At 42.7% G+C, this 24,144-nt stretch overlaps 1 protein-coding gene across 4 annotated transcripts in view; it reads right to left on the bottom strand.

The window, feature by feature from the left end:
* Window positions 1-22,152, bottom strand: part of ZNF362 (zinc finger protein 362) — a 190,792-nt gene extending 168,640 nt beyond the window's left edge. The window contains exon 1 of one of the 4 annotated variants that reach the window (XM_078643020.1): window positions 21,874-22,152. The gene's annotated coding sequence lies outside the window, so the exon portion shown is untranslated. The remainder of the gene's footprint in view (window positions 1-21,873) is intronic. The other 3 variants (XM_078643023.1, XM_078643019.1, XM_078643024.1) reach the window with 3 other exon arrangements.
* Window positions 22,153-24,144: the final 1,992 nt, after the last annotated feature.

Raw genomic sequence — 24,144 nt, 5'->3', positions numbered from 1 at the left:
AACACAGCGCAGCCATACCATATAGTTGACTACATAATTACATTGTAAAACTATAACTAAGTGTATTACAAAAGGCACCCTCAAAATAAAGTCTGCATTATTCACCACTGGGCAATACAGATATCCAACTGAACACCTCATTAAATAAACCAAAACAAATAGGAGTTTCACATGTAAATGAATACATTAATACATTTAACAACACTTCACAAGAAGTGCCTATAAAAACTTGAAGTGGACCTCATGACCATCCTCTCCACAGCAAGGAAACACACTAATTACCAATCAAACCATGACACGGCCTACTGAATCAAAACCTAATCCAAATTCAAAGCACCACTACACCACACATTATACATTCACAGAAAACTAGGCTGATTTACATAGCATACAATACCACACCCACCCATGCCAAGGCCAGTGAGGCGGCAGACCTCATAATTTCTCTACCTAGATGCACAATTCATTACTAAAAAGGTTTTTCTCCCACTTCCCAACTTGGTTCATCATGCTGTTAGTTTTTGTACATTACCGTTTTACAGTGCAACCTCACAAAAACAGAGGGGGGGATGGGGGCGTAGCTGTCATACACTAAAAAGAATTGAAATTGCATAGCAATGGACCCTGCATGCTTTCACTCCTTTAAATTTATGATGGAAATTATCAAGCCAACATAGAATAAAACCATTTTCTCTAGAAGGCCAGAATACAATATAGTTAGGTTATTTTAAGATCCTTATCTTTTCCATTAAAACACACACTTCACATTCAATACATTCATGAGATTTCACTATTCCATTCAACATAAGTCATATCAAAACTGAAAGAAAGCTGTGCTCTTCATGATGTATCTCCACCCACCTCTCACCCATACAATTGGAATTTCCCAACCTAATTATGTACCAGCTGAATCTCATCAAGGTTTAAAACCTTATTAAACTTGATTGGTCAGACCACCATGTACCGTCATTGTTACACTAATCCCAAAGACTTAAAGAACACACACTGAACAAAACTAGGAACTAGATGATGAAATTAGCTATAGAATAGTACCACACTGATATTCACAAGAAGTAGAGGAAATCATATATTTAATTATGAATACTGGCTAATGTGAGAAAATATGCAGGGGTGTGTAATTTTAGAAAATAATTGTTAGTTGTTACATCGGAGACATTACATCACGGCCTGTATATTGGGCTCATTCCATCAGGAGATTTAATTTAATTTTTACATTTAGAATTAAATTTAACATTATTTAATGTTAACATTTTAAAATATTGATTTTTTTTTATTGAATTAAAATACCAATACATACTAATTCTCTCACTATTCCTATACACTACCCATCCCTGAATACTAAAAAAAACTTCCTCTTACCCCCGGACATTACCCATCCCTAACCTCAAATCCCACTTTACTACCCTATACACAACCCATACTTGAACCATAAAAACTCCTTACTACCCCTCTGCTCTACCCGTCTCTATAACCAAACAATTCCATACTACACCATACCCAACCTACCACCAAACCCTAAAAACTCCTTACTACCTCAGTGCAATATCCAAGTCTGTGTGCTAAAACTCTTACTGCCCACACACATTATCCATCCCATAGGCCTACGACTCCTTACTACCCCTATACTCTAACTATCCCATAAACCTAAAACCACTTAGCAACACCCCTACACTCTACCTACAAAAAAATTAATAACGTATAATTGAGGCCCTCAGTTTTCTGTTCTTACAACTAAATACAGATAGAAAACAAGGTGTTTCCTGTCTGCATTTATTTTCAAATGCGTAAAAATACAGATTTTATTTTCTGTTGATTGACTCACCATGCTGTCTTTTGTGAATTCCTGGCCAACAGCTGAGCAGGCAGACAGCATGGGCAGTTAGTAAACAGGATGAGATTTGCTTAAATAAAAGCATATGCTAACATATATATCAAGTATAATAATATTTACCTATGGGTGTAACGTTTTGTTATATTTGGCCGCTTAATTTGCATCAAAGTATGAGTGCATGTTCATCAGTAAAAAAATTGTGAAAATGTACCGTTTTAGGACTCCATTTATTCTCAAAACACAAAATAAATATGGATAAATACCAATAAGCTGGCCCAAAAATTAAATATGGATACAGATGGAATTGTTAAAAAAATAAATACCATAAAACTGGGAGCGCTACTTATAATTTACTGAATACCTTAAAATTCAAATAACATTCAGGGGTTGGAAATAGGCATGAAGCGAGTCTGGAATGCCCTTTCAGAAAGTGTAAACCCACAAACTATCATTATTCACCATCTCCTTTCCAAATTTCTCCATCACTGGAAAAGTTTGAAAGGGAGTGTCTGACAAGGGCAAGAGCTAACAGCCTGATTCATCAACGGGACGGTTTGCGTGGCCCTAATAGCGAATTATAGCGACTCGCTATTAAGGACACGCAAATCGGTATTCATGAATAATTTAGAGAAAATAAAGCTAATCGCACGCGGCCGCAAATACCGGTTGCGACTTCCGAAAATCGCATATAAATCGCTATTTCCGGCAACATCCGTGTCGGAATTGCGAATTCTCCAATAGCGGGACCGAAAATAGCGGGACCGAAAATAGCGCGAGATCGGGAAAACGGGAAGTCGCATGTCGAGCACAGCGATGACATCACAACCAGGAAGCAGCCAGGGCCCACCCCCATACACCACAGTGAGGCAGACCTCGAGTCAGCAACTGGAAGAGCTCCAGCAAATCTGTCAGGAAAGTACTGAGCAAGTACAGTGCAGCAATGTCAGAGGAGCCAGTTCCTGGGCCCAGCAACACTACAGGGCGGAAGAGAAAGCTGAAATTCTCAGAGCAGGAGCTGGAGAATTTAATTGAAGGGGTGGTGGCCAACCACTCCAAACTGTTTGGGAAGGACTCCAGGAGGGTGGCAGAACAGGAAAAACGCAGGATCTGGCAGGGTATAGCGTCGACGGTGAACTCCGTGGGTGTGGCCGACAGGTCACTGGACAAACTTAAAAAACGCTGGTACGACCTCCGAGGTCGTGCCAAAGAGAGGGTGGCAGAGCGCCTTGGAGAATCATCGGGCACAGGAGGGGGGGAACCTACAGTCCCTCCAAACACCCCCATGGAGGACCAGGTAGAGAACACCCTGGAGACGGAGGCGGTCATCGGAGTGACTCGTATGGACTCATCCCGCACCACCCAAGACACCTGAGGTAAGTGGCATGCGACTGCGACCCTGTCCCCTATGAATGTCCATGACCAATTAGGCTCCCATATTGTTCCATAGTCATGCCATCATTCCACATCAGGTAATGCCCTGAAGCATTGTGGGACATGTAGTGTGGCCACAATGTAGATTTACCACAATGCAGCCAGACAGGTTCCAAAGTACGCAAAGCCATAGCCAGTCAGGGAATGTCACCCAGCATGCATGTAGCAACTGCACGTGTGACAGATACATGCAACTAATGAACGTCCACTTCCCCTCACAGGTGGTGCAGACAGCAGCGACAGCGAGAGGCTGCAAATAGATGAGGAGGCACCGGATGAGGAGGAGGAGGTGCCGCCACATACACAGCCACCAGCCCCTGCCCCAGCAACTACTCCCGCAGCCAGATCCACCACCAGTGTGCCTCCTGCGTCTGGCGCAGCAAATACTACGGCAGCCAGATCCACCACCAGTGTGCCACCAGCCCCTGCCCCAGCAAATACTACCGCAGCCAGATCCACCACCAGGGTGCCACCAGCCCCTGCCCCAGCAAATACTACGGCAGCCAGATCCACCACCAGTGTGCCACCAGCCCCTGCCCCAGCAAATACTACGGCAGCCAGATCCACCACCAGGGTGCCACCAGCCCCTGCCCCAGCAAATACTACCGCAGCCAGATGCACCACCAGGGTGCCTCCTGCGTCTGGCGCACCAACAACGCCTGCCGTGACACCACCAGCAGCTGGTGCTACTACATCAGGGCCTGCGACAGCGCCAACACAGCGGCCACCCACTGTGTCAGGCCAGCAGAGCAGGCGTGGCACGCCTCGCCTGCAGACCAATGCACCTAGCGGCAGGAGGGGGATTGGACCGGCGCTGCTGAGAGTGAGCGTTGAAAGACGCATGCTCCATATCCATCAGCTGCAAGCACGGCAGCAAGGTGCCATACAGCTACAGCTCTACAACATTGGGCGCAATGTTGCCGGTGTGGGGGACCGGATGGACCGCATGACGGCAGCCATGGAAGGTGTGGGTGAGGGAATGGCCAGCATGACTGCAGCCATGGCAGGTGTGGGTGAGGGTATGGCCCGCATGACTACAGCCATGGAGGCCAGCACTGCTGCAAATACATCGCAGCGCAACGCAGCACGCCGCCGCCGCCACCGGCAGCTATTGACCAGGCTGACCGCCTACACCAGGTCCAATTATATAATTAGCAATGCCACATCACAGTTGTCGCGGCGGTCCCTTGCGCAGCAGCAGCAGCTCATCCAGTGCTGCGAGGATGTGGCCAGGGTCCTTGAGCACCTGACCAGTGCCGTGACAGCACTACACCGTCCTGATCTACCTGCCACTGTTGGGGGTGATGATGCCAGTGAGGGGACATCTAGTTTGAGCAGCCACTCTGCCTCACACGTAGGGACACTCAGGCGCAGCACCAGGCCCACAGCAGCTGCACGTGCCATGGATGAGGATGAGCCACAGAGGCGTTTGGGTGGTACGCGCAGGAGGCGCACATGACTTTCTATGACTCTTACAGGCACAGGCTGAGTATAAGCCTGCCCTGTCCATTCGCACAGCAGTATGCTGAAATACTGTTAGCAAAGTCAACATTAATAGTTTTACCATTATTGTGAATGAAACAAATATATTTATTTTAACAGCACACATTGGCGTAGTGTCATTATTGATTTTTGCATGCATTTGTGGGGTGAGGGTGGAGGGTGCATCAGAAACTGTTCAGTGTGATGTGGTTGCGACGTCTGTGGCCTTCAGCAGGATTCTCCCCGTGTGCAAGGCACGCATGAGCAGGTGGCCGGTCGTCCCCTTCAGATTCACTGCCAGATATGTCGACTGGTATCCGGCGCTTGGTTGCAATGTTATGCAGTATTGCGCAGACAGCCACAATGCGGCAGCACATTGCAGGACTGTAATACATGGCCCCACCTGTCTTGTGCAGTATGCGGAACCTGCTTTTGAGCAACCCAAATGTCCTTTCTATGCAGTTCCTTGTCCGAATGTGCGCAACATTGTAGCGCCGTTGCTGGGGTGTAGCAGGGTTGAGGTATGGGGTGAGGAGGTAATCACGGAGGGCGTAGCCACTGTCACCTGAATGAGAGGAGCAGAGGGTGAGTGCCTGTGCTGCGCTGCTACTTCATAGCAATGTGACATTGTCGACAAAGTGTACTTACCAAGTAGGTGTCCTTCCCCAAAGTCTCCCCTGGCCAGTCGTGTGTGGAGGCCGCTGTGCCGGAATATATAGGAGTCATGGGTACTCCCTGGGTACTGGGCCACGTCAGTGATGTAAGTCTTGGCATTGCAGACCATCTGTATGTTGAGGGAGTGGTAGGACTTCCGATTGCGGAACATATACTCCGTGGCAGCTGGTGGGGAGATGGCGACGTGGGTGCAGTCTATGCATCCGAGTACATGAGGGAAATGTGCTACATTGTAGAATTGTAGCTTTGTCAAGTGCAATTCCTGTTGACTGGTGGGAAATTTTATGTATCGGTGTAGCTGGGTCAGCATTGCGTCAACAAAAGTCTTGAGGCAGCGTGACATGGTGGGCTGGGATATCCCCCCAGCAGCCGCTACTATCCCCTGGAAGCTCCCAGAGGCCAGGAGGTGCAGGCTACACAATACCTGCACATGTGTTGGCACCGCATTGGTACGCCTTGTTGGGTGCTGCATCAGGGGGTCAAGGTCGTGTATGAGCTGGATTATCATTTCCCCATTTAGCCTGTATTTAGCATATATCTGCTCTCTTGTTTGCCCCAGCAAGGTCACCCGCTGGCGGAATATCCTCTCCTGGATCTGGCCTCTCCTCCGTGCTGCTCGCTGTAGCCTTCGGCGCCTCACGACCATGTACATTCCTGGCATTGTGGAACTCCTAATGCAGCTGCTGAATGTCCTTATGTGTGATTGGCCAGCCCTGAACCTGTTACTGATTGGCCAACTGTTACTTGAAAAAAATTTTTACATGGCTTTTATGGTTACCACCTGCTTTGAGTTGTCCTTAATTTGCGCCGCGCAAACAGCGATTTTTGGGTTTTTCGCTATTTGCGGTATTTCATGAATACCGATTGCGATTGTATAGCGAAACCGCAATTTAATTCGCAACTTCTGTGGATAGTCGCAATTTCCGATTCGCTAATGCTCTTCTACCGGGTTTCTGTGAATATTATTGCGTATTCGCTATTATGTGTTTGCGATTTATTGATGAATGCCGATTACCGACATTGCGCCCGCAATTGCTTTTTCGCAGCGATTGCGGGCGCAATTTAGCTTGATGAATCAGGCTGTAAACTTTTTCCAGGACGCAAACAAAATGGGGGTGGGGGAACGTGAACTTGCAATCATTCTGCAGATTTTCACATGAGCAAATATGCATGTGTAGATTCACTTACGTGAAAATGGAGTTTGCTAGCAGTACGTTTTCCAGGTCTGCTTCTGTAAACTCTAGTGAACTTCTGAAAGCCGTAAATCTGCACCGATCTAAGGACATGTAGCTGAGGGTTCACTTTTAGGACTTTCTTTAACAATGTACCCAATTTATTTTTCTGCTACCCACGATGGTATTACACGGATTGTCCATTATTAATCGTTTTCGTCACATGCATTTACTAATTGATGCTTCAGAGAAAATTGTATGTAAAGTTCCACAATAGAATAGCTAAATATGCTTTCCAAGTTGAAAATTCTTTTGTGTACATTTCTATTTGAAAGCAAAGAATCACTAATCTTTATTTCATGCATATGCTTGCATTTGCATTAAAGAGGGGGCCTTATGCGAGCATTATATTTAGCCTCTAACTGTTAAAATGTGCACACAGATAGATGTTTAGGTTTCGCCTATTATCATTCGCTTGCGAATGTAATAGGCGAAAATTCAAGGGCTTGATCCGACTCGTCAAACCACTGCGGTTTCTTCCCAGTGCATGTGAGTCACGTGACCACAAAAGCGGGTCACGTGACCACACAAGCACGCGCATCTCCCTAATCCGCCGGCCACACTTCTCTCTCCTTGCTCGCATTCCCGCCCCCCCACCAGGCTCTCCCGCCCCCATCCGGCTTCCCTCCGGCCATTTGCCTGCATTACGTCTGTGATGACGTTCACACAAAACCTGCCCAGAGAGACTGTATATAAGGGTTTATTCAGCTGAGAGTAGTTCCTGTAAGCACACTTTTCACATCACATGCTTAAAATTCCGAAAACGTGGGCGTTGTGTGGGTTTCAGTACTGCTGATTCCGCGAGAGGCCTCGAGTAGCAGTCCTTCCTTAATCTTCACGACTTCACCACCTGACCTTCATTGCCCAATCCAGCTCTAGTCCCGCCTCCATATATGACGCACCGGGTTCAATGTGCTCCCCTATATTCACACACGCTATTCAGCTAACTTCACCTTGTAACCGGTAAGCACTGTCAGCGCGTACTTTTAGGAGACCCAGCACTGAGGGCAAGCTGTGTCTAACCCATACATCCGTCGCTTCCCCTATCTGCAGGCGATTGAGCCATACGAGTACGCTTCAGCGACTCGATAATCTCCAGCCCTGAACTCCGTATTCCTAAATTCTGGTGAGTCCCTCTCTGTTAACCGGCCACACCGTGATTCAAATAATACGCATGATTGACCCCTTCCTTCCTCACTTAGGAACCGCCAGACACCTACCTCCTCCCCCACCCAAGCTCACCCATTCCGGACTTGGCGGTAAGACATGCGCAATTGGACCTGAATTGCTTCCCCCCCCACCTCCTTCTCACTATCACACCGTCCCCCCTTGTGAATAGCAGAAATGCTAGCGGCCTTATCTAATTCTTTTCTGGTACCTCCTTCAATATCAGTACTGCTATGGTTAATTTATATCGCAATTCGTGTTGGATATTAACGTTCATTGGTTCTCCCTGCACATGACTCACTATTTATTCATACCGTATAATTCGCGCACTTGGTAACCTTGATTGCAAGCTGAAATGAACCTGCCGTTATTGTGTCGTATTATGTATGAGGTCATTCCGATTGTGCATATTACGTTGCTTATAGACTGACCATGTCACTCCTTATTTATTGCCTTATCACAATGCTCAAGTTATTACAGGGCGCTCTGTTGTACGCCTCTCATTGTTCTGCATGCCGTATGCTTGATTATCGATATGCTTGCTCGTGAGTCCCCCACATGTGAAACCAGGGTCCTACTACGGCTTATGGTTTTTCCCTATGCCTGACCAAACTACTGCAATTACACTACACATTCCATCACGTCTTGATATGAGTGCAATCATTAGAAATCACGCCGCCCACCAGTCGATTCTGCGGCATAGACTAAATAGCCGCACCTTTCCTACACCTTTCTACTTCTAGTCATGCATCTCAATCAGTACTATGCATGCAAGCCTTTGATGCTGTAACTATCAGACGTGCATTTCATTTATGCCACACTTTCCCAAAGACACACAAGTGTAAAAGTAAGGCGGGATGTGCCATCATCTTAGTGGAGCAGGTAATCAAACTTAACCAGAAACACTATTCAGTAATTTATTTCACGCTAAGGGCATCTGTTAATATGAAGCTTAAGCCACCGCCTGTGTATGCCAGGATACACTAGGGAACTTGGTAACATCACAGCCTACACCTGAAATGCCATGGTAACTTGCAAACTCCATTAAACAGGATCGCCCCCACCCACACAAGCTCCCTCAAAACCACGAACCAACTTCACACCCGCCTACTTCAAACACCCCTATGAAAACAACACAAATTACTGCCAAACTATTTCCATGGTGATTAACGGAAAAAACATCATCAGTCACCAGCTCATATGGTGTTGTTTGACAGTACCCACACATTGGCTTTTAGGGCTCCCTTCAGAAATTAACCAGGAACATAAGCACAAAACAAGCACTGGCGTTGCCAATAGATTTCGCATTTGGAAAGTTGGAGCTATTGGTTTTGTAAATGACATTTTATATTTATTTATCGTTATTGGCATTGTCAATAACAATATATAAATATAAAATGTCATTTACAAAACCAATAGCTCCAACTTTCCAAATGCGAAACCTATTGGCAACGCCAGTGCTTGTTTTCTATTGGAACCATTGTCAATACTGCAAACTGAGCTCACACCTCATTGAAGTTCCTTAGAGTACTCACTCTAATAGTATAGGCTTTGCATCACTGAATCAAGTATACAGGTTTGAAAAGCACTCTCATTATAGCACAGGTATGATAAAAGTCTCCAATTATGTCTGAGTTCAGATTAGGGCAGGGTTTAGATTCCAGCAATGTTCCGTTTATTCACATTGCTTTTAATATACTGGATTCTCATCAAACAGAGCCTTGTAGTATTTAATATCTTTGAATAGTCATAGGCTTTGCTTATCGAGGGACTCTACATGTGCAGAAGCTCTGTATGTTTGGCTTTGACTGCGCCAGGTCTGATATTAGCATAAGTCTGGGTGTATTACTGCCCCCTTTCTTACCTTCGTTTTCGCATCTTGTAAACATCTCAACCTTTTAAGCATTCACTTAAGTTCACACAATGTTATTGTAAACAAACTCAGTCTATCTGTGACCCAATGATTTGACTGCCAAAGAAGGATCAAGGAGATCAGCCCAGTTTCATGTTTCTCCATTTACTCAGGTTGAGAAATACATTCTTGGGCAGAGAACTGTGTCCCACCTTGCCACTGGTCCATTGTTTCTATTAATTGTAAGCACATGTGCTACATCAACGGCTGTACATTTACAAACGTATGGCCTTGCCAGAGTCATAATGTTATGGGATATCTAAGCATGTAAATTTCCCTTCAACTCCCAAACGTTGAGTTTTCAAATATAAAATATTTTCAAGTGAACAAATCCAATCACAGGGTCTGGAAGTAGACAGGAAGTGGCTGTTTCACTGCGGTAATGCCAGTGAGATTGTGTACCCCAGAAACATACCAGTTTAGGAGTATTCACCAATTTCTTTTCAATATCCTTCCCACAGTGGACATTTAAATGTACTTCTGGCAAAGATAGGAGCAAAACATTTTGAAGGATGGAAAGTGAGTTTCTCCATGGGGTAAAATATTTGCAGTTGGACAAAAAAGTAGAAGTCTTAACAAATTAAATTTGCACATGCATATTTTAATATTTTTGCTTGCGTGAAAACAGACAACCGTTTGTCACGAGTATCCTTGGAACCTTGCAGACTAGCAGACCTATTTCAGTAAACTCTTCGGAATTCCTAAAAGTCATAAATCTACTCAAATCCAAGGTCACAGATCCAGTAGTGCACTTTCGTGGCCTTAAAAATGGGACATATTGGTTTACCCTAATTCTCCATTATGTTTTATAGGATTGATGCTTTAGAGAAATTATAGAATTAAAGTTATTTTGGATCACTGACAAAATTAAAAACAAAAATATTGTGTGGACAGAATATTGTGTCAAAAATATCGAGGACCAAAATATCGAGATGGTAAGTGCAAATACTGAAGTATAGATACAAATTCTTAACTCCACATTTATGTACCTTGAAGATATATATATATTGTGATGGTACACATATGTGGAATTATATACAGTAAAAAATAGTTACCTATAGAAACTTACCCTCACAATATTTAGGTCCTCGAAATTCTTGACATGATATTTTGTCCCACAATAATTCTGTTTTCAATATTTTGTCTAAACACTGTTCTTTTTTAAAAACAATACACTATATTTTAATATAAATGTTGGTAAGCTTTGCCTATTTTTTAAAGTTGCAAATATTTTAGAGTTTACAGTTAGCTTTCAAAATAAAATCACCAAACTTTCATCCATTGCCCTGCCTTTATTTGCATATAGTAAAAGAACATTCTGGGAGAATGTAAATAGCCACAAATTATTAATTTTAGCAAGCATATGTATATTTGAAGCAATGTCATTAATTCATAGCTCATTGTATTGTCCTAAAGCGCTCGTCCTAACAGTAAAGGCTTTAGATTAATAAACCATATAGACCATTTTGGACATCTTATACGTATGGATAAACTTGGGAAGGAAATGTCCCCACCATGGTAAATCGGCGTGTACGCTTGCCCTGAGTGATCAGATTGCAAATGATACTGGAACCCCAACATACTACTGGCAAAGCAAAAACGCTAATCTAGCATGTGCACGGAATCCTAGTCCTATCAATGGTAATGCCAAGGCCCAGAACCTATTCTGTAACCTGGCGGTCGCAGAAGGTGTCAGAGTGCACCACAGAAGGTGTTCTGCTTGACGAAGGGTCTGTATATCCTGCAATTTTTTGCCTTGATGTGATTAAAGTAGTTTACTTTTAGTTGCTTGACTGTTTGAATGCTGACTCTGCTCTCCACGCCACCTTCCTGACTCTTTCACTGTTCTACACCGAGAGTCAAGTACAGAAGGGGTGCACTTGATCCAGATTGTAAAGTCACAGTAGGACAGGCCTCAAGACATCACTGGGAATCCACTCTTCCCACATTGGTTGTGGCCCAGTAGCCCCTGTCTCCCTTGCGACTACGAAGGGAGCCTGGCAAAGGCATACCTTTGCTTAGCAGCAACCTCCACACTGCTACACTCTTAAGTAGCAGCCAAAATGCTTTTCTGCAGGGGTTTTAGCCTACTTGTCTTGAGGACTGTAAAAACAACCCGCCTTGTTGTCCTTTAACCCATGCATTAAGTTCTGAGCATCAGGTGATAGGAATTGTGTTACATTTTATAAAATATATACTTGCCAAAGGACAGGATGATTCATAAATATATGTGTCCCTTTTTGTTGCCACGCAGTAAGTTGGCAAATTAGGGCAGCATTCTCATTTTATCTGAGCTGTGATAATAGCTTTTGATTGTGCCAGTGTGCGTCATAACATGTCAGACCCAGGCCTTAGAAGGTTTTGATAACAATCAACATGAGAATCTTGTTGGTGGCAGTTACAGCTCTGTGCTGTAAGATGGGGTGCCCATGAGAAAGACCTCTCTACTTACCTGCATGTGTTGATCGATTAATGAGGAGTTGCACATTTCTTCACAATGGCGATGAGGATGGGATCAGGAGATAAAATTAAGGATTTGTGAGTTCAATGTCCGAGTGGATGGAGGGTGTGGGGGAAAATGTCTACAAATGAAGAAGAATGATTTGATCAAAGGAACAATGCACTCGAGGTAAAGTTGGAAGTGAGAGATTGGGCAACGGTTAAAGCTCATGATTGTGCAAACCGGTCTAAATTCACAAGTAGTGAAACGTCAGAAACACCACCAAAACTGAACATGATCACCTCTGGAATAAAAGCTGTGTGGTGTTTGTGTGTTCTATTTGGGATGAGAGGAAGAGAGGAGGGGTGAATGCTAAGAAGCAGGTTTGGGAGTGGCAAGCTGGTGAGGGATAGAAACACAGCGTGTAGGACTTGCAGAGTGGGTAAGAAGCCAAGTTATTGTCAAGATTTGGTAGTTCTGGAGTTACATAGCGTTGTCCTGGTTTGTAGTAGCTTACATAGTGTCTTATGTTTCACTTTGCTGTTTTGTTTATTTCATTTTCTTTGTTGCTTGTTCTTCCCCTGCAAAGTAAGCGCTGTGATGGTTAGTTCCAGTTCGTAGAATGTTTTCATGAGAATTACCTTGGAAATATATTCTGTGGATGGCATCTACAGTCCTATGCTGAGGTTGGGGTGCACATTAAAAAGGTATCTCTACTTGTCTGCGTGTGTTGATCGAGTAAAGAGGAGTTTCTTACTTCTTCACGCAGGGCTCATATTATATCATGGTTTGGATTCAGGAAGTGCTCCAATTTCACCATTTTTCAGCCAATCCACAAACAGTGGCTGGAAGTTGATGGGAAGAGATAGTACCTGGGTTGGAATGCCCTCCGAGTCTGTAAATCCGTAAATATCCATCTTTAACCACATGAGCGCTAGCGAAATTCTGCCCCTGTGCTTGTTTTTTAAAAAACCCATTATTCATGACGAGCTGGGCTCGTCATGAGCGTGCGAGGAGGCTACCTCATGACGAGCCCAGCTCGTCATGAGCGTCGAAGGGGTTAAGGCATTCACCAACATCTCTCTAATCTCCCCTCTTGGACTTTACTACTTGCAAAAGCAAGAATTAATAAAATTCCTTGGTGGAGAGGGGTGGGGGTGAGGGGGAGGGATGTAGGCAGAGTGATATGCCAAACCTATTTTGCATAATCAATGATTATGAGTATATTTGTTAACACAAAAGAGGAATTCACAGACCTTTGCTAGGACCACAGTACCAAGTTTACTTCTGCAAATAACTTAATTTCGGAAACTCTTAAATCTGATTCACTTTTGTGTGAATTGGTCCTCTAGTTTATTTTATGTGCCTCATGATATTGCCTCTAGGAACCCCACCTTTTCTGCAGGTTCACTCTGTATTTTTTGTCTTTTGCTAACTCCACTATTTTTGCTGGCTGTAGAACTATGAACTTTACCCCAGCTAACCACTAGTACAGTCTATGTGCTCCCCTTTAGCCATGGTTACATTGGCTTAATCCTGATTGACACATTTAACTAGCCTATATGTCCGTAGTATATGGTGTAAATATTGCACCCAGGGCCTGAAAGTTAAATGCCACTAGCGGCAGGCGCTTGTTTTGACAAACAACTAGTGAACTGCAGCACCTATTGTGCCATCCACTATAGTTGCAGTGGAAACATGGCTTCCTGTCTACCTAGAGTAGCCGGATGGTTACAGAGTAAACATGCACTGTGACCAGTCAAAACGAACCCTTTAACAGGTAAAACATGTAAAACATTCATTTTACGTATTAGCAAGTCACACCTACGTAGGCCATGTAACCCACAAGGTAGGGTCCATGGTATCTAAAAGAGGAACACAGAGAAAATTATTATTATCATCATGTCCCTACAGTCCATAAAAGCTATTTTCACTGTGCCGGCCTAGCTGTTATATGTAGAAAACCAAGGTACAGGTTAAAATACTAATACTGTATCTTGGGAATGGCTGGCTCCAGTAGAAAAATAACTAAACAACTACTTTTAATAGATATTATAACTCAATGGTGAAGTCAGATGTGTATACATGTTTGAGTAAAAATAACTTTTAGAAAGTTATCCTTTATTTGCATGACCTACCAGAAGGCTAATCAGCTTATGCATCTCTTTGCTCGGCCTTAAATAGGTGTGAAATGCCTCCCAGATGGCTCCTCTGAAAACCACAGAATATGGAGTGTGGGGCTGTGGACATCCTTTTTGACATTACACTGTCAAATCCAAAGTCTAAGGCAAAATAAGAACATACCTCCTTTTATCACAAGCAGCTTCTCTAGGAAGCTAGACTTATATGCCGATGACTTGATTGTGTTTTCGTCCAACATCAACCACACCCTCCTAGAACTATTCACTGAAGTACAGGCATTCGGGAAAATGTCCGGTTATGAGATTAACAGTGAGAAGACGGAAGTTATGGCTTGGAACTTGGAAGCACATGGGGTTAGGTTATCAAAGGAGAGAAGATATCTAGGGGTAATTATAGCACACAATTTAAAAGAAATGCCTAAAATAAACTTATTGAGAGTCTCTAAGGATATTAATATATTGTTGTTGAAGAGATGGCAGAGTCTCCCCCTCAAACAGTATGGATGGACAAATTTGATCAAAATGTGTGCCCTGCCTAAGTTTGCCTATTTGTTTAACAATATACCCTTAGTGTTTGATAAGAGCCTTCTTGTTAAAATCCAGGGAAGGATCCTTGCTTTATTATGGGCTGGCAAGAGGAGCAGGTTATCTTGGAAAAGGTTAAGACGCAAGCTTGCACATGGCGGTTTAGGCCTGCCTGACCTCCAACTATATTGCTGGGCATATCAATTAAAAGAACTGCAGGATGCTCCTTCTTAGACCTGATGACACTTTGATTGGCCACATGTTTAAGGCTATGCTGGTGGACAGCAGAGATGAGCGTTTTATGTATAAATTCAGTGCCCCTAAAATCTTTTAAGAAGTTCACCTGAAGGTCATATATGCCGCTGCTAAACTTTGGTTAGATTGCCATTCAAGCCTAGTCATATCCTACTACAGTCAATGGTCCCCCGTATGGGACTCCCCGAGAACACCGGAGTGCCTTTTGAATGCTCTAGCTAAGTCACTGAAACTAGCGGTTGTTACTCGCTTGGGGGACATAGTGGAAGTATATAACTGTTTGGAGGAATCTAACTAATGGTACATTATCTAGATTTAAATATTATCAAATCTCAACATGGTGTAAGAGCCAGCAGAGTCATTCTCCCTTTGATAATTCAATCGAGGAAGACCTATAAGACTCAAAAATTAAAGAAAAAATAAAGTATCACTTTTGTATAATCCTCTACTTACTGCATCGGTGAGGAAGTTGGATCATCCCTACCTGGTCTGGAAGAACTGCTTGCCTGAAGAGGAGCTGGAAAATGTACGGCAAGTATCTTTAGACATGCTTTACCCATTAAATAAATCTGCTGCACTAAGGAGAAAACAATTTTTCACACTTCACAGGATTTATTGGTCCCCACTTAAGTTATCCTAAATAAGAGGTGGTGGAGAAGTCAGATGTGTAAGGTGTGGATTCCAGGAAGCGGAGGACATCCACATGTTTACTACCTGCCCGCTACTGAAAGAATTTTGGGATAAGATGGGTAAGACGCTTTCAGATGCAGTGGGCAAAGAAGTTGAGGTAAGTTCCTCTTTAATCCTGTTTGGTATTGTGCAGTCTTCAGAGAGCCCGGATGCCTCCCCGGTATGCAAAGTAAACTTGTTTTCTACCTGATCCTTTCCGCAAGAAGGGAAATATGTACGAACTGGCACAGGTAGCCCCTCAACATGGAGGCTGGTGGAATTCTGCAGAATTCTTTAGAGAATTGGACCAAAGGGTTAATGGTTTTAGGAAAAGAACAGAGCTCTGGTTATTTTGGAAATTATTAGACCTTGAACAGTAGGTTATAGTTGGAATAATGTGTCCAATGAGTACACCTCTTGGTCACCTCATGATGTACAGCGTGGACAGGTCTCGCATGAACATCAGCTGAGATCAGACCCCAAGTTATAAGCAATTGGGATGGTTAAGACTGAGAGGATGCTTATTCCATGGCGGTTATAGAAGGACATAAAAAATAAAAAAAATAAAACAAAAGGCATTGTTACGAGCTGCAATAAGTGCTCAGCTTCCCTTTGCATTGAGTCAATGTGACCAATCTCCAGGCCAGAATTCCTTGTGGACTGCACTTTTTGCTTTGCATGCATCATATAGGGTTCATCTAAGGCACGCACGTTCAAATCCAAACTTATCAGTTTGATAACACTGAAGCAATGTGGACACGAAACAAATTATACACATTATGGTAAGTATCCAAAGAATAAAACATCTATGCACATCAGTTACAGTTTGGGGATTCAAAACACACTAGAGAGCTTGATTAGTGTTTCTTACCTTGCGGAACACAAACATACTTTTAAATAGCATAAACTCAGATGACTCAACACCAGAGAAGAGAGTAATACGCGTTTTAAATCTTGATGCCCGCAATGCAAAATTGCCACTTGGGTCTGAAAGTCTCCTTCTTATACTACCAAGGTAGTGTAACCTGTAACGGTAATCCTTTTGTTCTCCCATTAAACATGAATTTACATAAATCATGGTTAACCACAAACGATAAGGTTACAACATTTTACTTTAGGCGTGTCCTCTATGGATTCAAGAAAATCGGTTTGTTTATAAATCTCCATGTCTAATCTGTAGATCTTGCTCGCAATTCATTTTTTAATAAGTACAGCAAAGGACTTCTTGGAAATACATCTTTTTTCAAAATCAGGTGGGGGCAGGGGAGAAGCTGATGGAGCAAAAGCATGTGACTTTTTTTTTTTTTTTTTAAAGAGTATTTTTGTAGATTATCCAAATCCAGTACATTGTTAAAAAGTGCACAGAGCACGAAAGGGTCATATTACTTATCTTATGCCACGATCTTGCAATAGCTACTCAAGCGTTAAGCTTACTCCCAGTGAGCCCCAATTCCAGATCATCTGCTCTGCACTCGAATACTTTGACAAATATTTGGGAGGGTGCATAGGATTTTACCATCTACTTTATTAAGAAAATGTTTTTCAGAGGGGACAGATCTTATCTCGTATATTACAGCTGGTGTAATCGTCACACTGTAAACCGTTATGGCATGGCAAACGTTTTGTTTTTTTACCTTGCACATTGTACACAGTTCTTACACCTACAAAATGAGAAGACCTTTTGCTACCAACTGTCTAATATGGAGATTAAAATTTGCATTCAGGCTAATTACATTTCCAAGATACTTATAGGAAGAAGCCCTCAAGGTTTTCAGTCCCCAAATACTAATTCAAATTGGGAGTAAACAATTTACGCCCAAGGCGCACACTCAACATGGAGACCATATCTAAGAATATGGAAAGACATGATTTGGATGGTAATTACTTTACCCTAATATTTCAGTTAGGATATATGTAAGAATATGCAATTGTATCACTCCATCAATTTCAGTGTGGGTTACTTCTAACCGTATGTCCTTTAAACCAGAGAACTGTTAATTCTCAGTGGTTGGAGACATTGTCAATCATGATATTTCAATTGAACCCTGACGCATTTTGGACCAGAGGTTTGCTGCTAAGCATTTCACGCTTAATACAACACTGTGAGCTTTGCGTTTTAGCTAAATAGAGGCCATGTGCAATGCATGTGTTGAGTGTTTCATTTCATAGCAGATAGTGAGAACTCCAGGTAATACTTCCGCACCCAGGTATTTTGTCCCTGAGCTATTCATTTAACTAGACCATGAGATCACAATTGCAGATTTTTAATCTTTCATGCAAGTTTACCTAACATATGGATGTTAACCCCTGAAAAACGACCACAGGATCCAAAATGCACAAGTGTTCAACTGAAATGTCATGAGTGAAGAGAGCACCAACAGCATGTGTGCAAGCTTTATCAATATTTTGGAAAGAGGATGTTTTTATAGTCATTATGTTTTGGATGTGAAAAATAAAAACATGATAATGATAAGTAGAGAAATGTGATTAACAAATAAAATTTAAAACTATTTCAGCAATAAGGGCGGACTTTTGCAATCACCTGGTTGTTCACAAAGGAACTATATACCCTTTTCCGGGGACGACATGGGCCCAGTCAATACTCTGTGCCCGAAAGTGCTTATGGATATATTTAAGAATTGACACATGCAAGATGTGATATTCCGGGTGTGGTGACCGTTATCTAAAGAAAGAGATCCTACTGAAAAAAATGTTTTCGTTTGTTTCACGTTACATTTTAGCATGGTCCCTGTCCACATTTCCAGTGTGCCTGTTATCACAGAAGACCTTTAGGGCAAGATGTATCAATGGGTTTTACCCATTCTAGGTCTTTAGGTGAAGGCTTTAGTCCTAAGACGTAAGGTCCAGAGTTTTGAATTTAATTTCAAGACTGGAGACTACCATTATGCATAACATCTTTTAATGCCACTCTCAGCAGCAGGTTTAAAGAAGATTTAACAATGAATAATCTAGAGTTAGAACATTATAGTCCACAAACTATCCCCATCTTAGAACTCACTTCCTCTTTTAAATGCTGCTCTACGAAGGTACCTTTAATGTGTACTGATGTGGTTTGTTTAAATAGAAGAAAATTAAGTTTAACATGTTTTCTGGGGCATTAGTTTTGGATTCTGCCGCACTCAGCTGCTTAAGTAAACAGCACATAGGATTCTTGTTTGCGCAAGGCTGACTTCCAAACCCCTCTTCCCCGCTCCCACTAGCTGGAGGCACCTAGCCGCATTCAGGCGCAAGCCTGTACTGTGCCGAACAAGCCACAGCACACCTTACCCTTAGGGCTTCACTTCACCCATGCAATTAAAGAGTCACACCTTAAAATTTTAAAAAAACAGGGCAGTTCCTTGTGAGTTCAGAAGTGCTTCACGTCAAGAAAAAGCAATATCTCTGATACTATCCCCAGGAAAGGAAAATAAAACTCTCCAACAAAGTACAACTTTTTTTCCACAAAAGAAAAAAATAAAGAGGTCAATAACGAACACAAATGCATGATAAATCCTAAGGTAATCTGATCCCAATCTTTGGAGTTCACACTACCAAATCTTCGGGATGTGACCTCAGCGTACAGTATACAATATTCACTATCCTCAAGATGAAGCATCACTAAATCTGGAGAAGATGGACCTAAATTTGAAAGACCTATAGAAATCTGAAGGTAAGTGGTCCCAGTCTGTAGTACTCACTACTACATTTGTGGGAGACCACCTTGGGTTGTAGTCCACAATCAGAAGGAGCCACCGGCTGCAGCATCCACACATATATAATGAGACACAGAACCAGTAGGAAACTCTCAACTAACTCTGAGGGGACCCAAGACTGCATTACACCTCATAATCAGGCAGAGGTGGCCCAAACATAGGACACAACTGAATCAAGGGGCCTGTGACCTTGCCTATTTGACAAATCTACAGATGCTCACACACTTAAGCCTATGCTTCAAATGGGAAAGTGAAACTACAAGTTCCAGCATACAAAGTGATGTTGGTTTAAAAGCTAGACTTTAGCGCGAATGCCACACTTGACACGCTGCCAATTGCCAACTACGATATGTGACTCAAAATGTTGGGACTAACATGATTTGGGTTTGATTTGCCCTGTGAGCCAGGGCAAATCAAGCCCAAATCATGTTAGTCAGGCACACATCCAATCTTCTTACAGTACCATGTACTTTGGACTGAACTCTCCTGGAAGTCCTGGAAGTTCTGAAACAGGCTGCCCACCAAAATGCAGCCAGAAAGTTCACAAACAAAACCACGCCGGGGCCCTAAAGTTTCCTGGTATTTGCCTTTGTATTCTGGGACTTGTAGTTCTGGTTTTATAATAGAACAAACTAAATGCAAAGCTAAAATGTTATTCTGGACAAATAACTAACACATGGATCTTGGAAACGGGAGGGCATCATGTAATAAACCCACTATCTGCCATCCCAAACATAGTACCCACATTCACCCCACTACAATCATCGCAAAGCTGGATACCAGGCATAAAAGTCCCATAAAAATCAAATACGTAAAATGTATAAGTAACGCTTTTGGGGTTAAAAACTGGTTAACCGCCATGTTTTACACAACAACTACCATGGTAGGATCTATACAAAACGGCTGTCGTTTTCATAGTATTCCAAACAAAGAAGCTTCATCTTAAAACCACAAATATTTAAGGTTACATTTGTATATAAAAGCTCGGAGTACATGGCTCTCATGGTACTGCTGTACGAAAGGCATGATTCAGAATTCTTAGGCTCTCATTGATACAAATCGAACCTATAGAATATTAAAAATAGGCATAGGCTGTTGCTCTTTGATTTGTAACTAGTTATCCTTCCCCTTTACACGATTTCAAAGTAGTCCCCAGGCAACGAGCTCAATATAAAGTAACAACAACGTAAACTTTCATTTCTCGTAGAGGAAATAAAAATGCAGACAGAAGAATAAAATAGTAGATAACATAACACTTTAAATGTTTTAATGGTCAAAGGCGCTTTAAATCGTAAGCGCTTTCAGCAATCACATAAGTCAGTCTACACAGCACATGAGATGTCTCCTCCCCTTTCTCCCTCCCTTCTCAAAATTCCTTTAAAAAAAAAAAAAGTTTGCCAAAAAATTAATCCTCTTCCCCGTGAGGTGGCCCCTTCTCTTCCCTTCCAATGTGCCTCTCCCACATTCTCAGACAGTTTTTTATTAAAATTTGCAGACAAAAGAAAAACAAAAATGGCAGCCTGAGCTTATTTTTGAAACGGGGCACAGCGACGAGACGCCATATTCTGCAGATCTGCACAAAAAGGACGAGCGAAATCCAAAAAGCGGGAGGGGAGGCAACAGAGTACATCTGCAACACGGGAAAATGTATATCATTGTACAAAACAAAATACGAAAAATAACATGACTACGCGGCGCGATTCATTTGCAAAAAAAGATATAGAAAAAAAGATTTTGCAGAAGTTCCGTAGAAAGAGATCGACGCCGGTTCAATAATGCCACAGCTCTGGACTAACAAAAATGCGGAAACAATAAGCATTCAAATCATTGGCAAATTCTACGAAAATTGATTGCAAATGGAGCAGCTCTGCTTGCTAATCCTCCCTCCGTCGCCCAGGCTGCTGGACTGGAATTGCAGCAGCTAGAAGTGAGGAAGAAAAAAAAGCGAGGGCGAAAGGGAAAAAAAAAAGGCCATTTTTTTTTCTTCTCAGCATCGAAACCCGAAGCGTGCGATATGCAGTTTAAGGACAGGAGGTGGCTGGAAGGGACAGCGAGCCATAAAAACATGAATACAGAAAGAAATGCACTGCAGACATTGATAAAAATGCACCGTGCTGCATCTGAAGGTTGCGCGCGGAAAACAAATTAAAACGAACAGAGAGAAAGTAAACGCAACTTTAGCAATCGGCTGAGAGGGAGGGATGAAGGAGCGAAAAAAAAAAGAGCTTTTTTTCTAATTCTAAAAAAAAAACCTAATCCCTCTTTCCCATGCACGCTTTTTTACTCCCTCCCCCTATTTTATTATTTTTTTTCCCATTCAGCCCCAAAGGAGTTTCGAAGAGCAAAGGAAGACAAAAAAAAGATTTTGCATATACAGACCTTGTTTGTGCAATTGCAGCGTTTTGGGGGGAATGTGCACATACAACTCCAGCTAAAAAAAAAAAAGATTGGGGATGTTCTCTTTCTCTCTCTCCCTCTCTCTCTCTCCCTGGCTTTGCTCTGAAGACTTGAGTTCAAACCTTCCGGGTCGCCTGCTGTTCACTTCTGGGTCCTGCAAGCAGGCAGGAGGTTTGATTTCCAAAGAGCTTTTCACCAAAAGCAGCCCCTTCTCCCTGCCCAATGCACAAACCCAGGAGAGGAACTGAAAACCTCATTTACAACGATATTTCCTCAAAGCATTTTCCCTCTTCCCCCCACCCCCGTCTCTCCCTCTCTCTCCCATGGGCCTCCTCCCCTTTCTTAGTATTCTGGGAGTCTCCCTTATGCATTTATTTAAAAAGATGATTATATGTATATATTTTTATAAATATTGACGTTTTAAAACAAACTACGATTGCGAACTGGGGGTTGCCCTTCCTGAAATGAGCGCACTGCCAGTGTTTATTTTTATGGGGGTGCATGTTGCGGGAATGTGCTGAATTAATTAAGAGGCAAGCACGGTAGGTGTGCAGGGGGGAGGAGTCTTGAACTTCACATGGGTTGGAACACATTACATTTACTTTTCTTTTCATTTTTAAAGAAAGACGGCTTCCCTGAGGAAGCAAAAAACGCAAATGAACGTTTTTAAGGGGCTCTACAAGCGAACTTTTCAGATACAGATTTGTATGGGTTACTAAAATAAATAAATATAGAAGATGTGGTATTTCAAAGCATAAATATTTGTTGTAGTTGAACGCGTTTTTTGTTTATTCGTGGGAGATGATGGTAGCGACACTGGACAGTATTCACAAATTACTTCTGCAATCCTAGTGAATTGTTCGTGCGTTTACAGCTGCTTTTTGTGCTGTCCCTGGTTGAATTCCTTTGACAGTGGATAGCTAAGTGAACCACTTGTGATTAAAGGGATAGGGACTTTGTAGGTGCCTACATTCTACTTCAGCACTTGAGAATGGGTTTCTCGTCGTTCTGGGTAGGGGCGTAGCTTCCATTAGTGCAGCAGGTGCAGTGACACCGATACCTGTGGGCCCCATTGAAAGCTGGTTATTGAAGGCTTTCATAATTCAAACAGAAGCTTGGGGAACAATTCCCCCCCTGCACTGGGCCTAGGACGCACTGTTTATGCTACTGTTGCAGGTGACTGTTAGCACACGTGTGACTGCCATGAATGACTGAAAGAATTAACGAAGCACTTCTTTTATCCCAGATCTCCTTTTTTAGGTCTTGCTTGATATGCCAGACCTCATGTGATCAACCTAAAAAAGAGCTTTGATAAGTACTAAGAGATGGGCTTTGGCGCGGCCTACATGTTGGTGGACAGATGTACATGTTTTGAAGTTGTGAGCTTCTACAGGAAACAAGCATTGGCATAGCCAATAGGTCGCGCCTTTGGGACCTTATAAGTGTTTAGTTATCTAGCACAATATCCTTAGTGCAAGAACATCAACTGTTGCATAGCTAAACACTTATAAGGTCCTAAAGGCGAGACCTATTGGCTATGCCAATGCTTGTTTACAGTTTGTTGGGGTCTTACTGCAAACTATTAGCCAGTCGCCCCTAGTGAAATAATTCAAACGTACCCAGAAAGAAATCAAACAGTACAAGAAGAAGCCTAAAAATGGGTTCGGACAATTTAGCAAATCCGTATCAAGCCACGCTTCTTTAGCCTCAATATGCCCACATCTGCAAAACTCGCACCCGATAGGTTTATATATAAAAAGATTCCTTCTACTGGTTTATTGACCTCGGAGAAAGAAGTGGAGGCTCGGCATTGAACGTAAAATGCAGCCTTGCAGTCCAACTGAGCTGGGTGATATCGTAACTCATCCGTTACGCTAAGATAACCCTGCTGTGAAGTTTCTGGAAAAGACATAAACCCCTTCCACACCACCAGATGAGGGCTGAGGTTGTTTAATTTCGACTCCATCTTACATTCGCCGCCATTTTGTGTTGCCTTTACACAGGCTGCTCGATGAACGAAGTGTCTCTGCCCTTTGGACTGCAACGTGTCGAAAACCCCCCTCCGTCCTTGTTTTTAAACCAATCTCAGACACCAGCCGGCCTAACTAATCCTTGTCTGGACTACCTAATCCCTGTATCAACTATCTGTTAGCCTTTAGTATTCTTTTCTTGCCATATCTTATCTTTTGGCCTTCGCTATTCTCTCCCTGTGTTTTCCTATTTCACAACCTTTCTTTTGAAGCATACAGACAT

Source organism: Lissotriton helveticus, chromosome 5_1, assembly GCF_964261635.1.
Source record: "Lissotriton helveticus chromosome 5_1, aLisHel1.1, whole genome shotgun sequence".
Classification (NCBI taxonomy): domain Eukaryota; kingdom Metazoa; phylum Chordata; class Amphibia; order Caudata; family Salamandridae; genus Lissotriton; species Lissotriton helveticus.
Note: the sequence above shows the minus strand (reverse complement) of the source record. Positions and strands in the feature narration are given on the sequence as shown.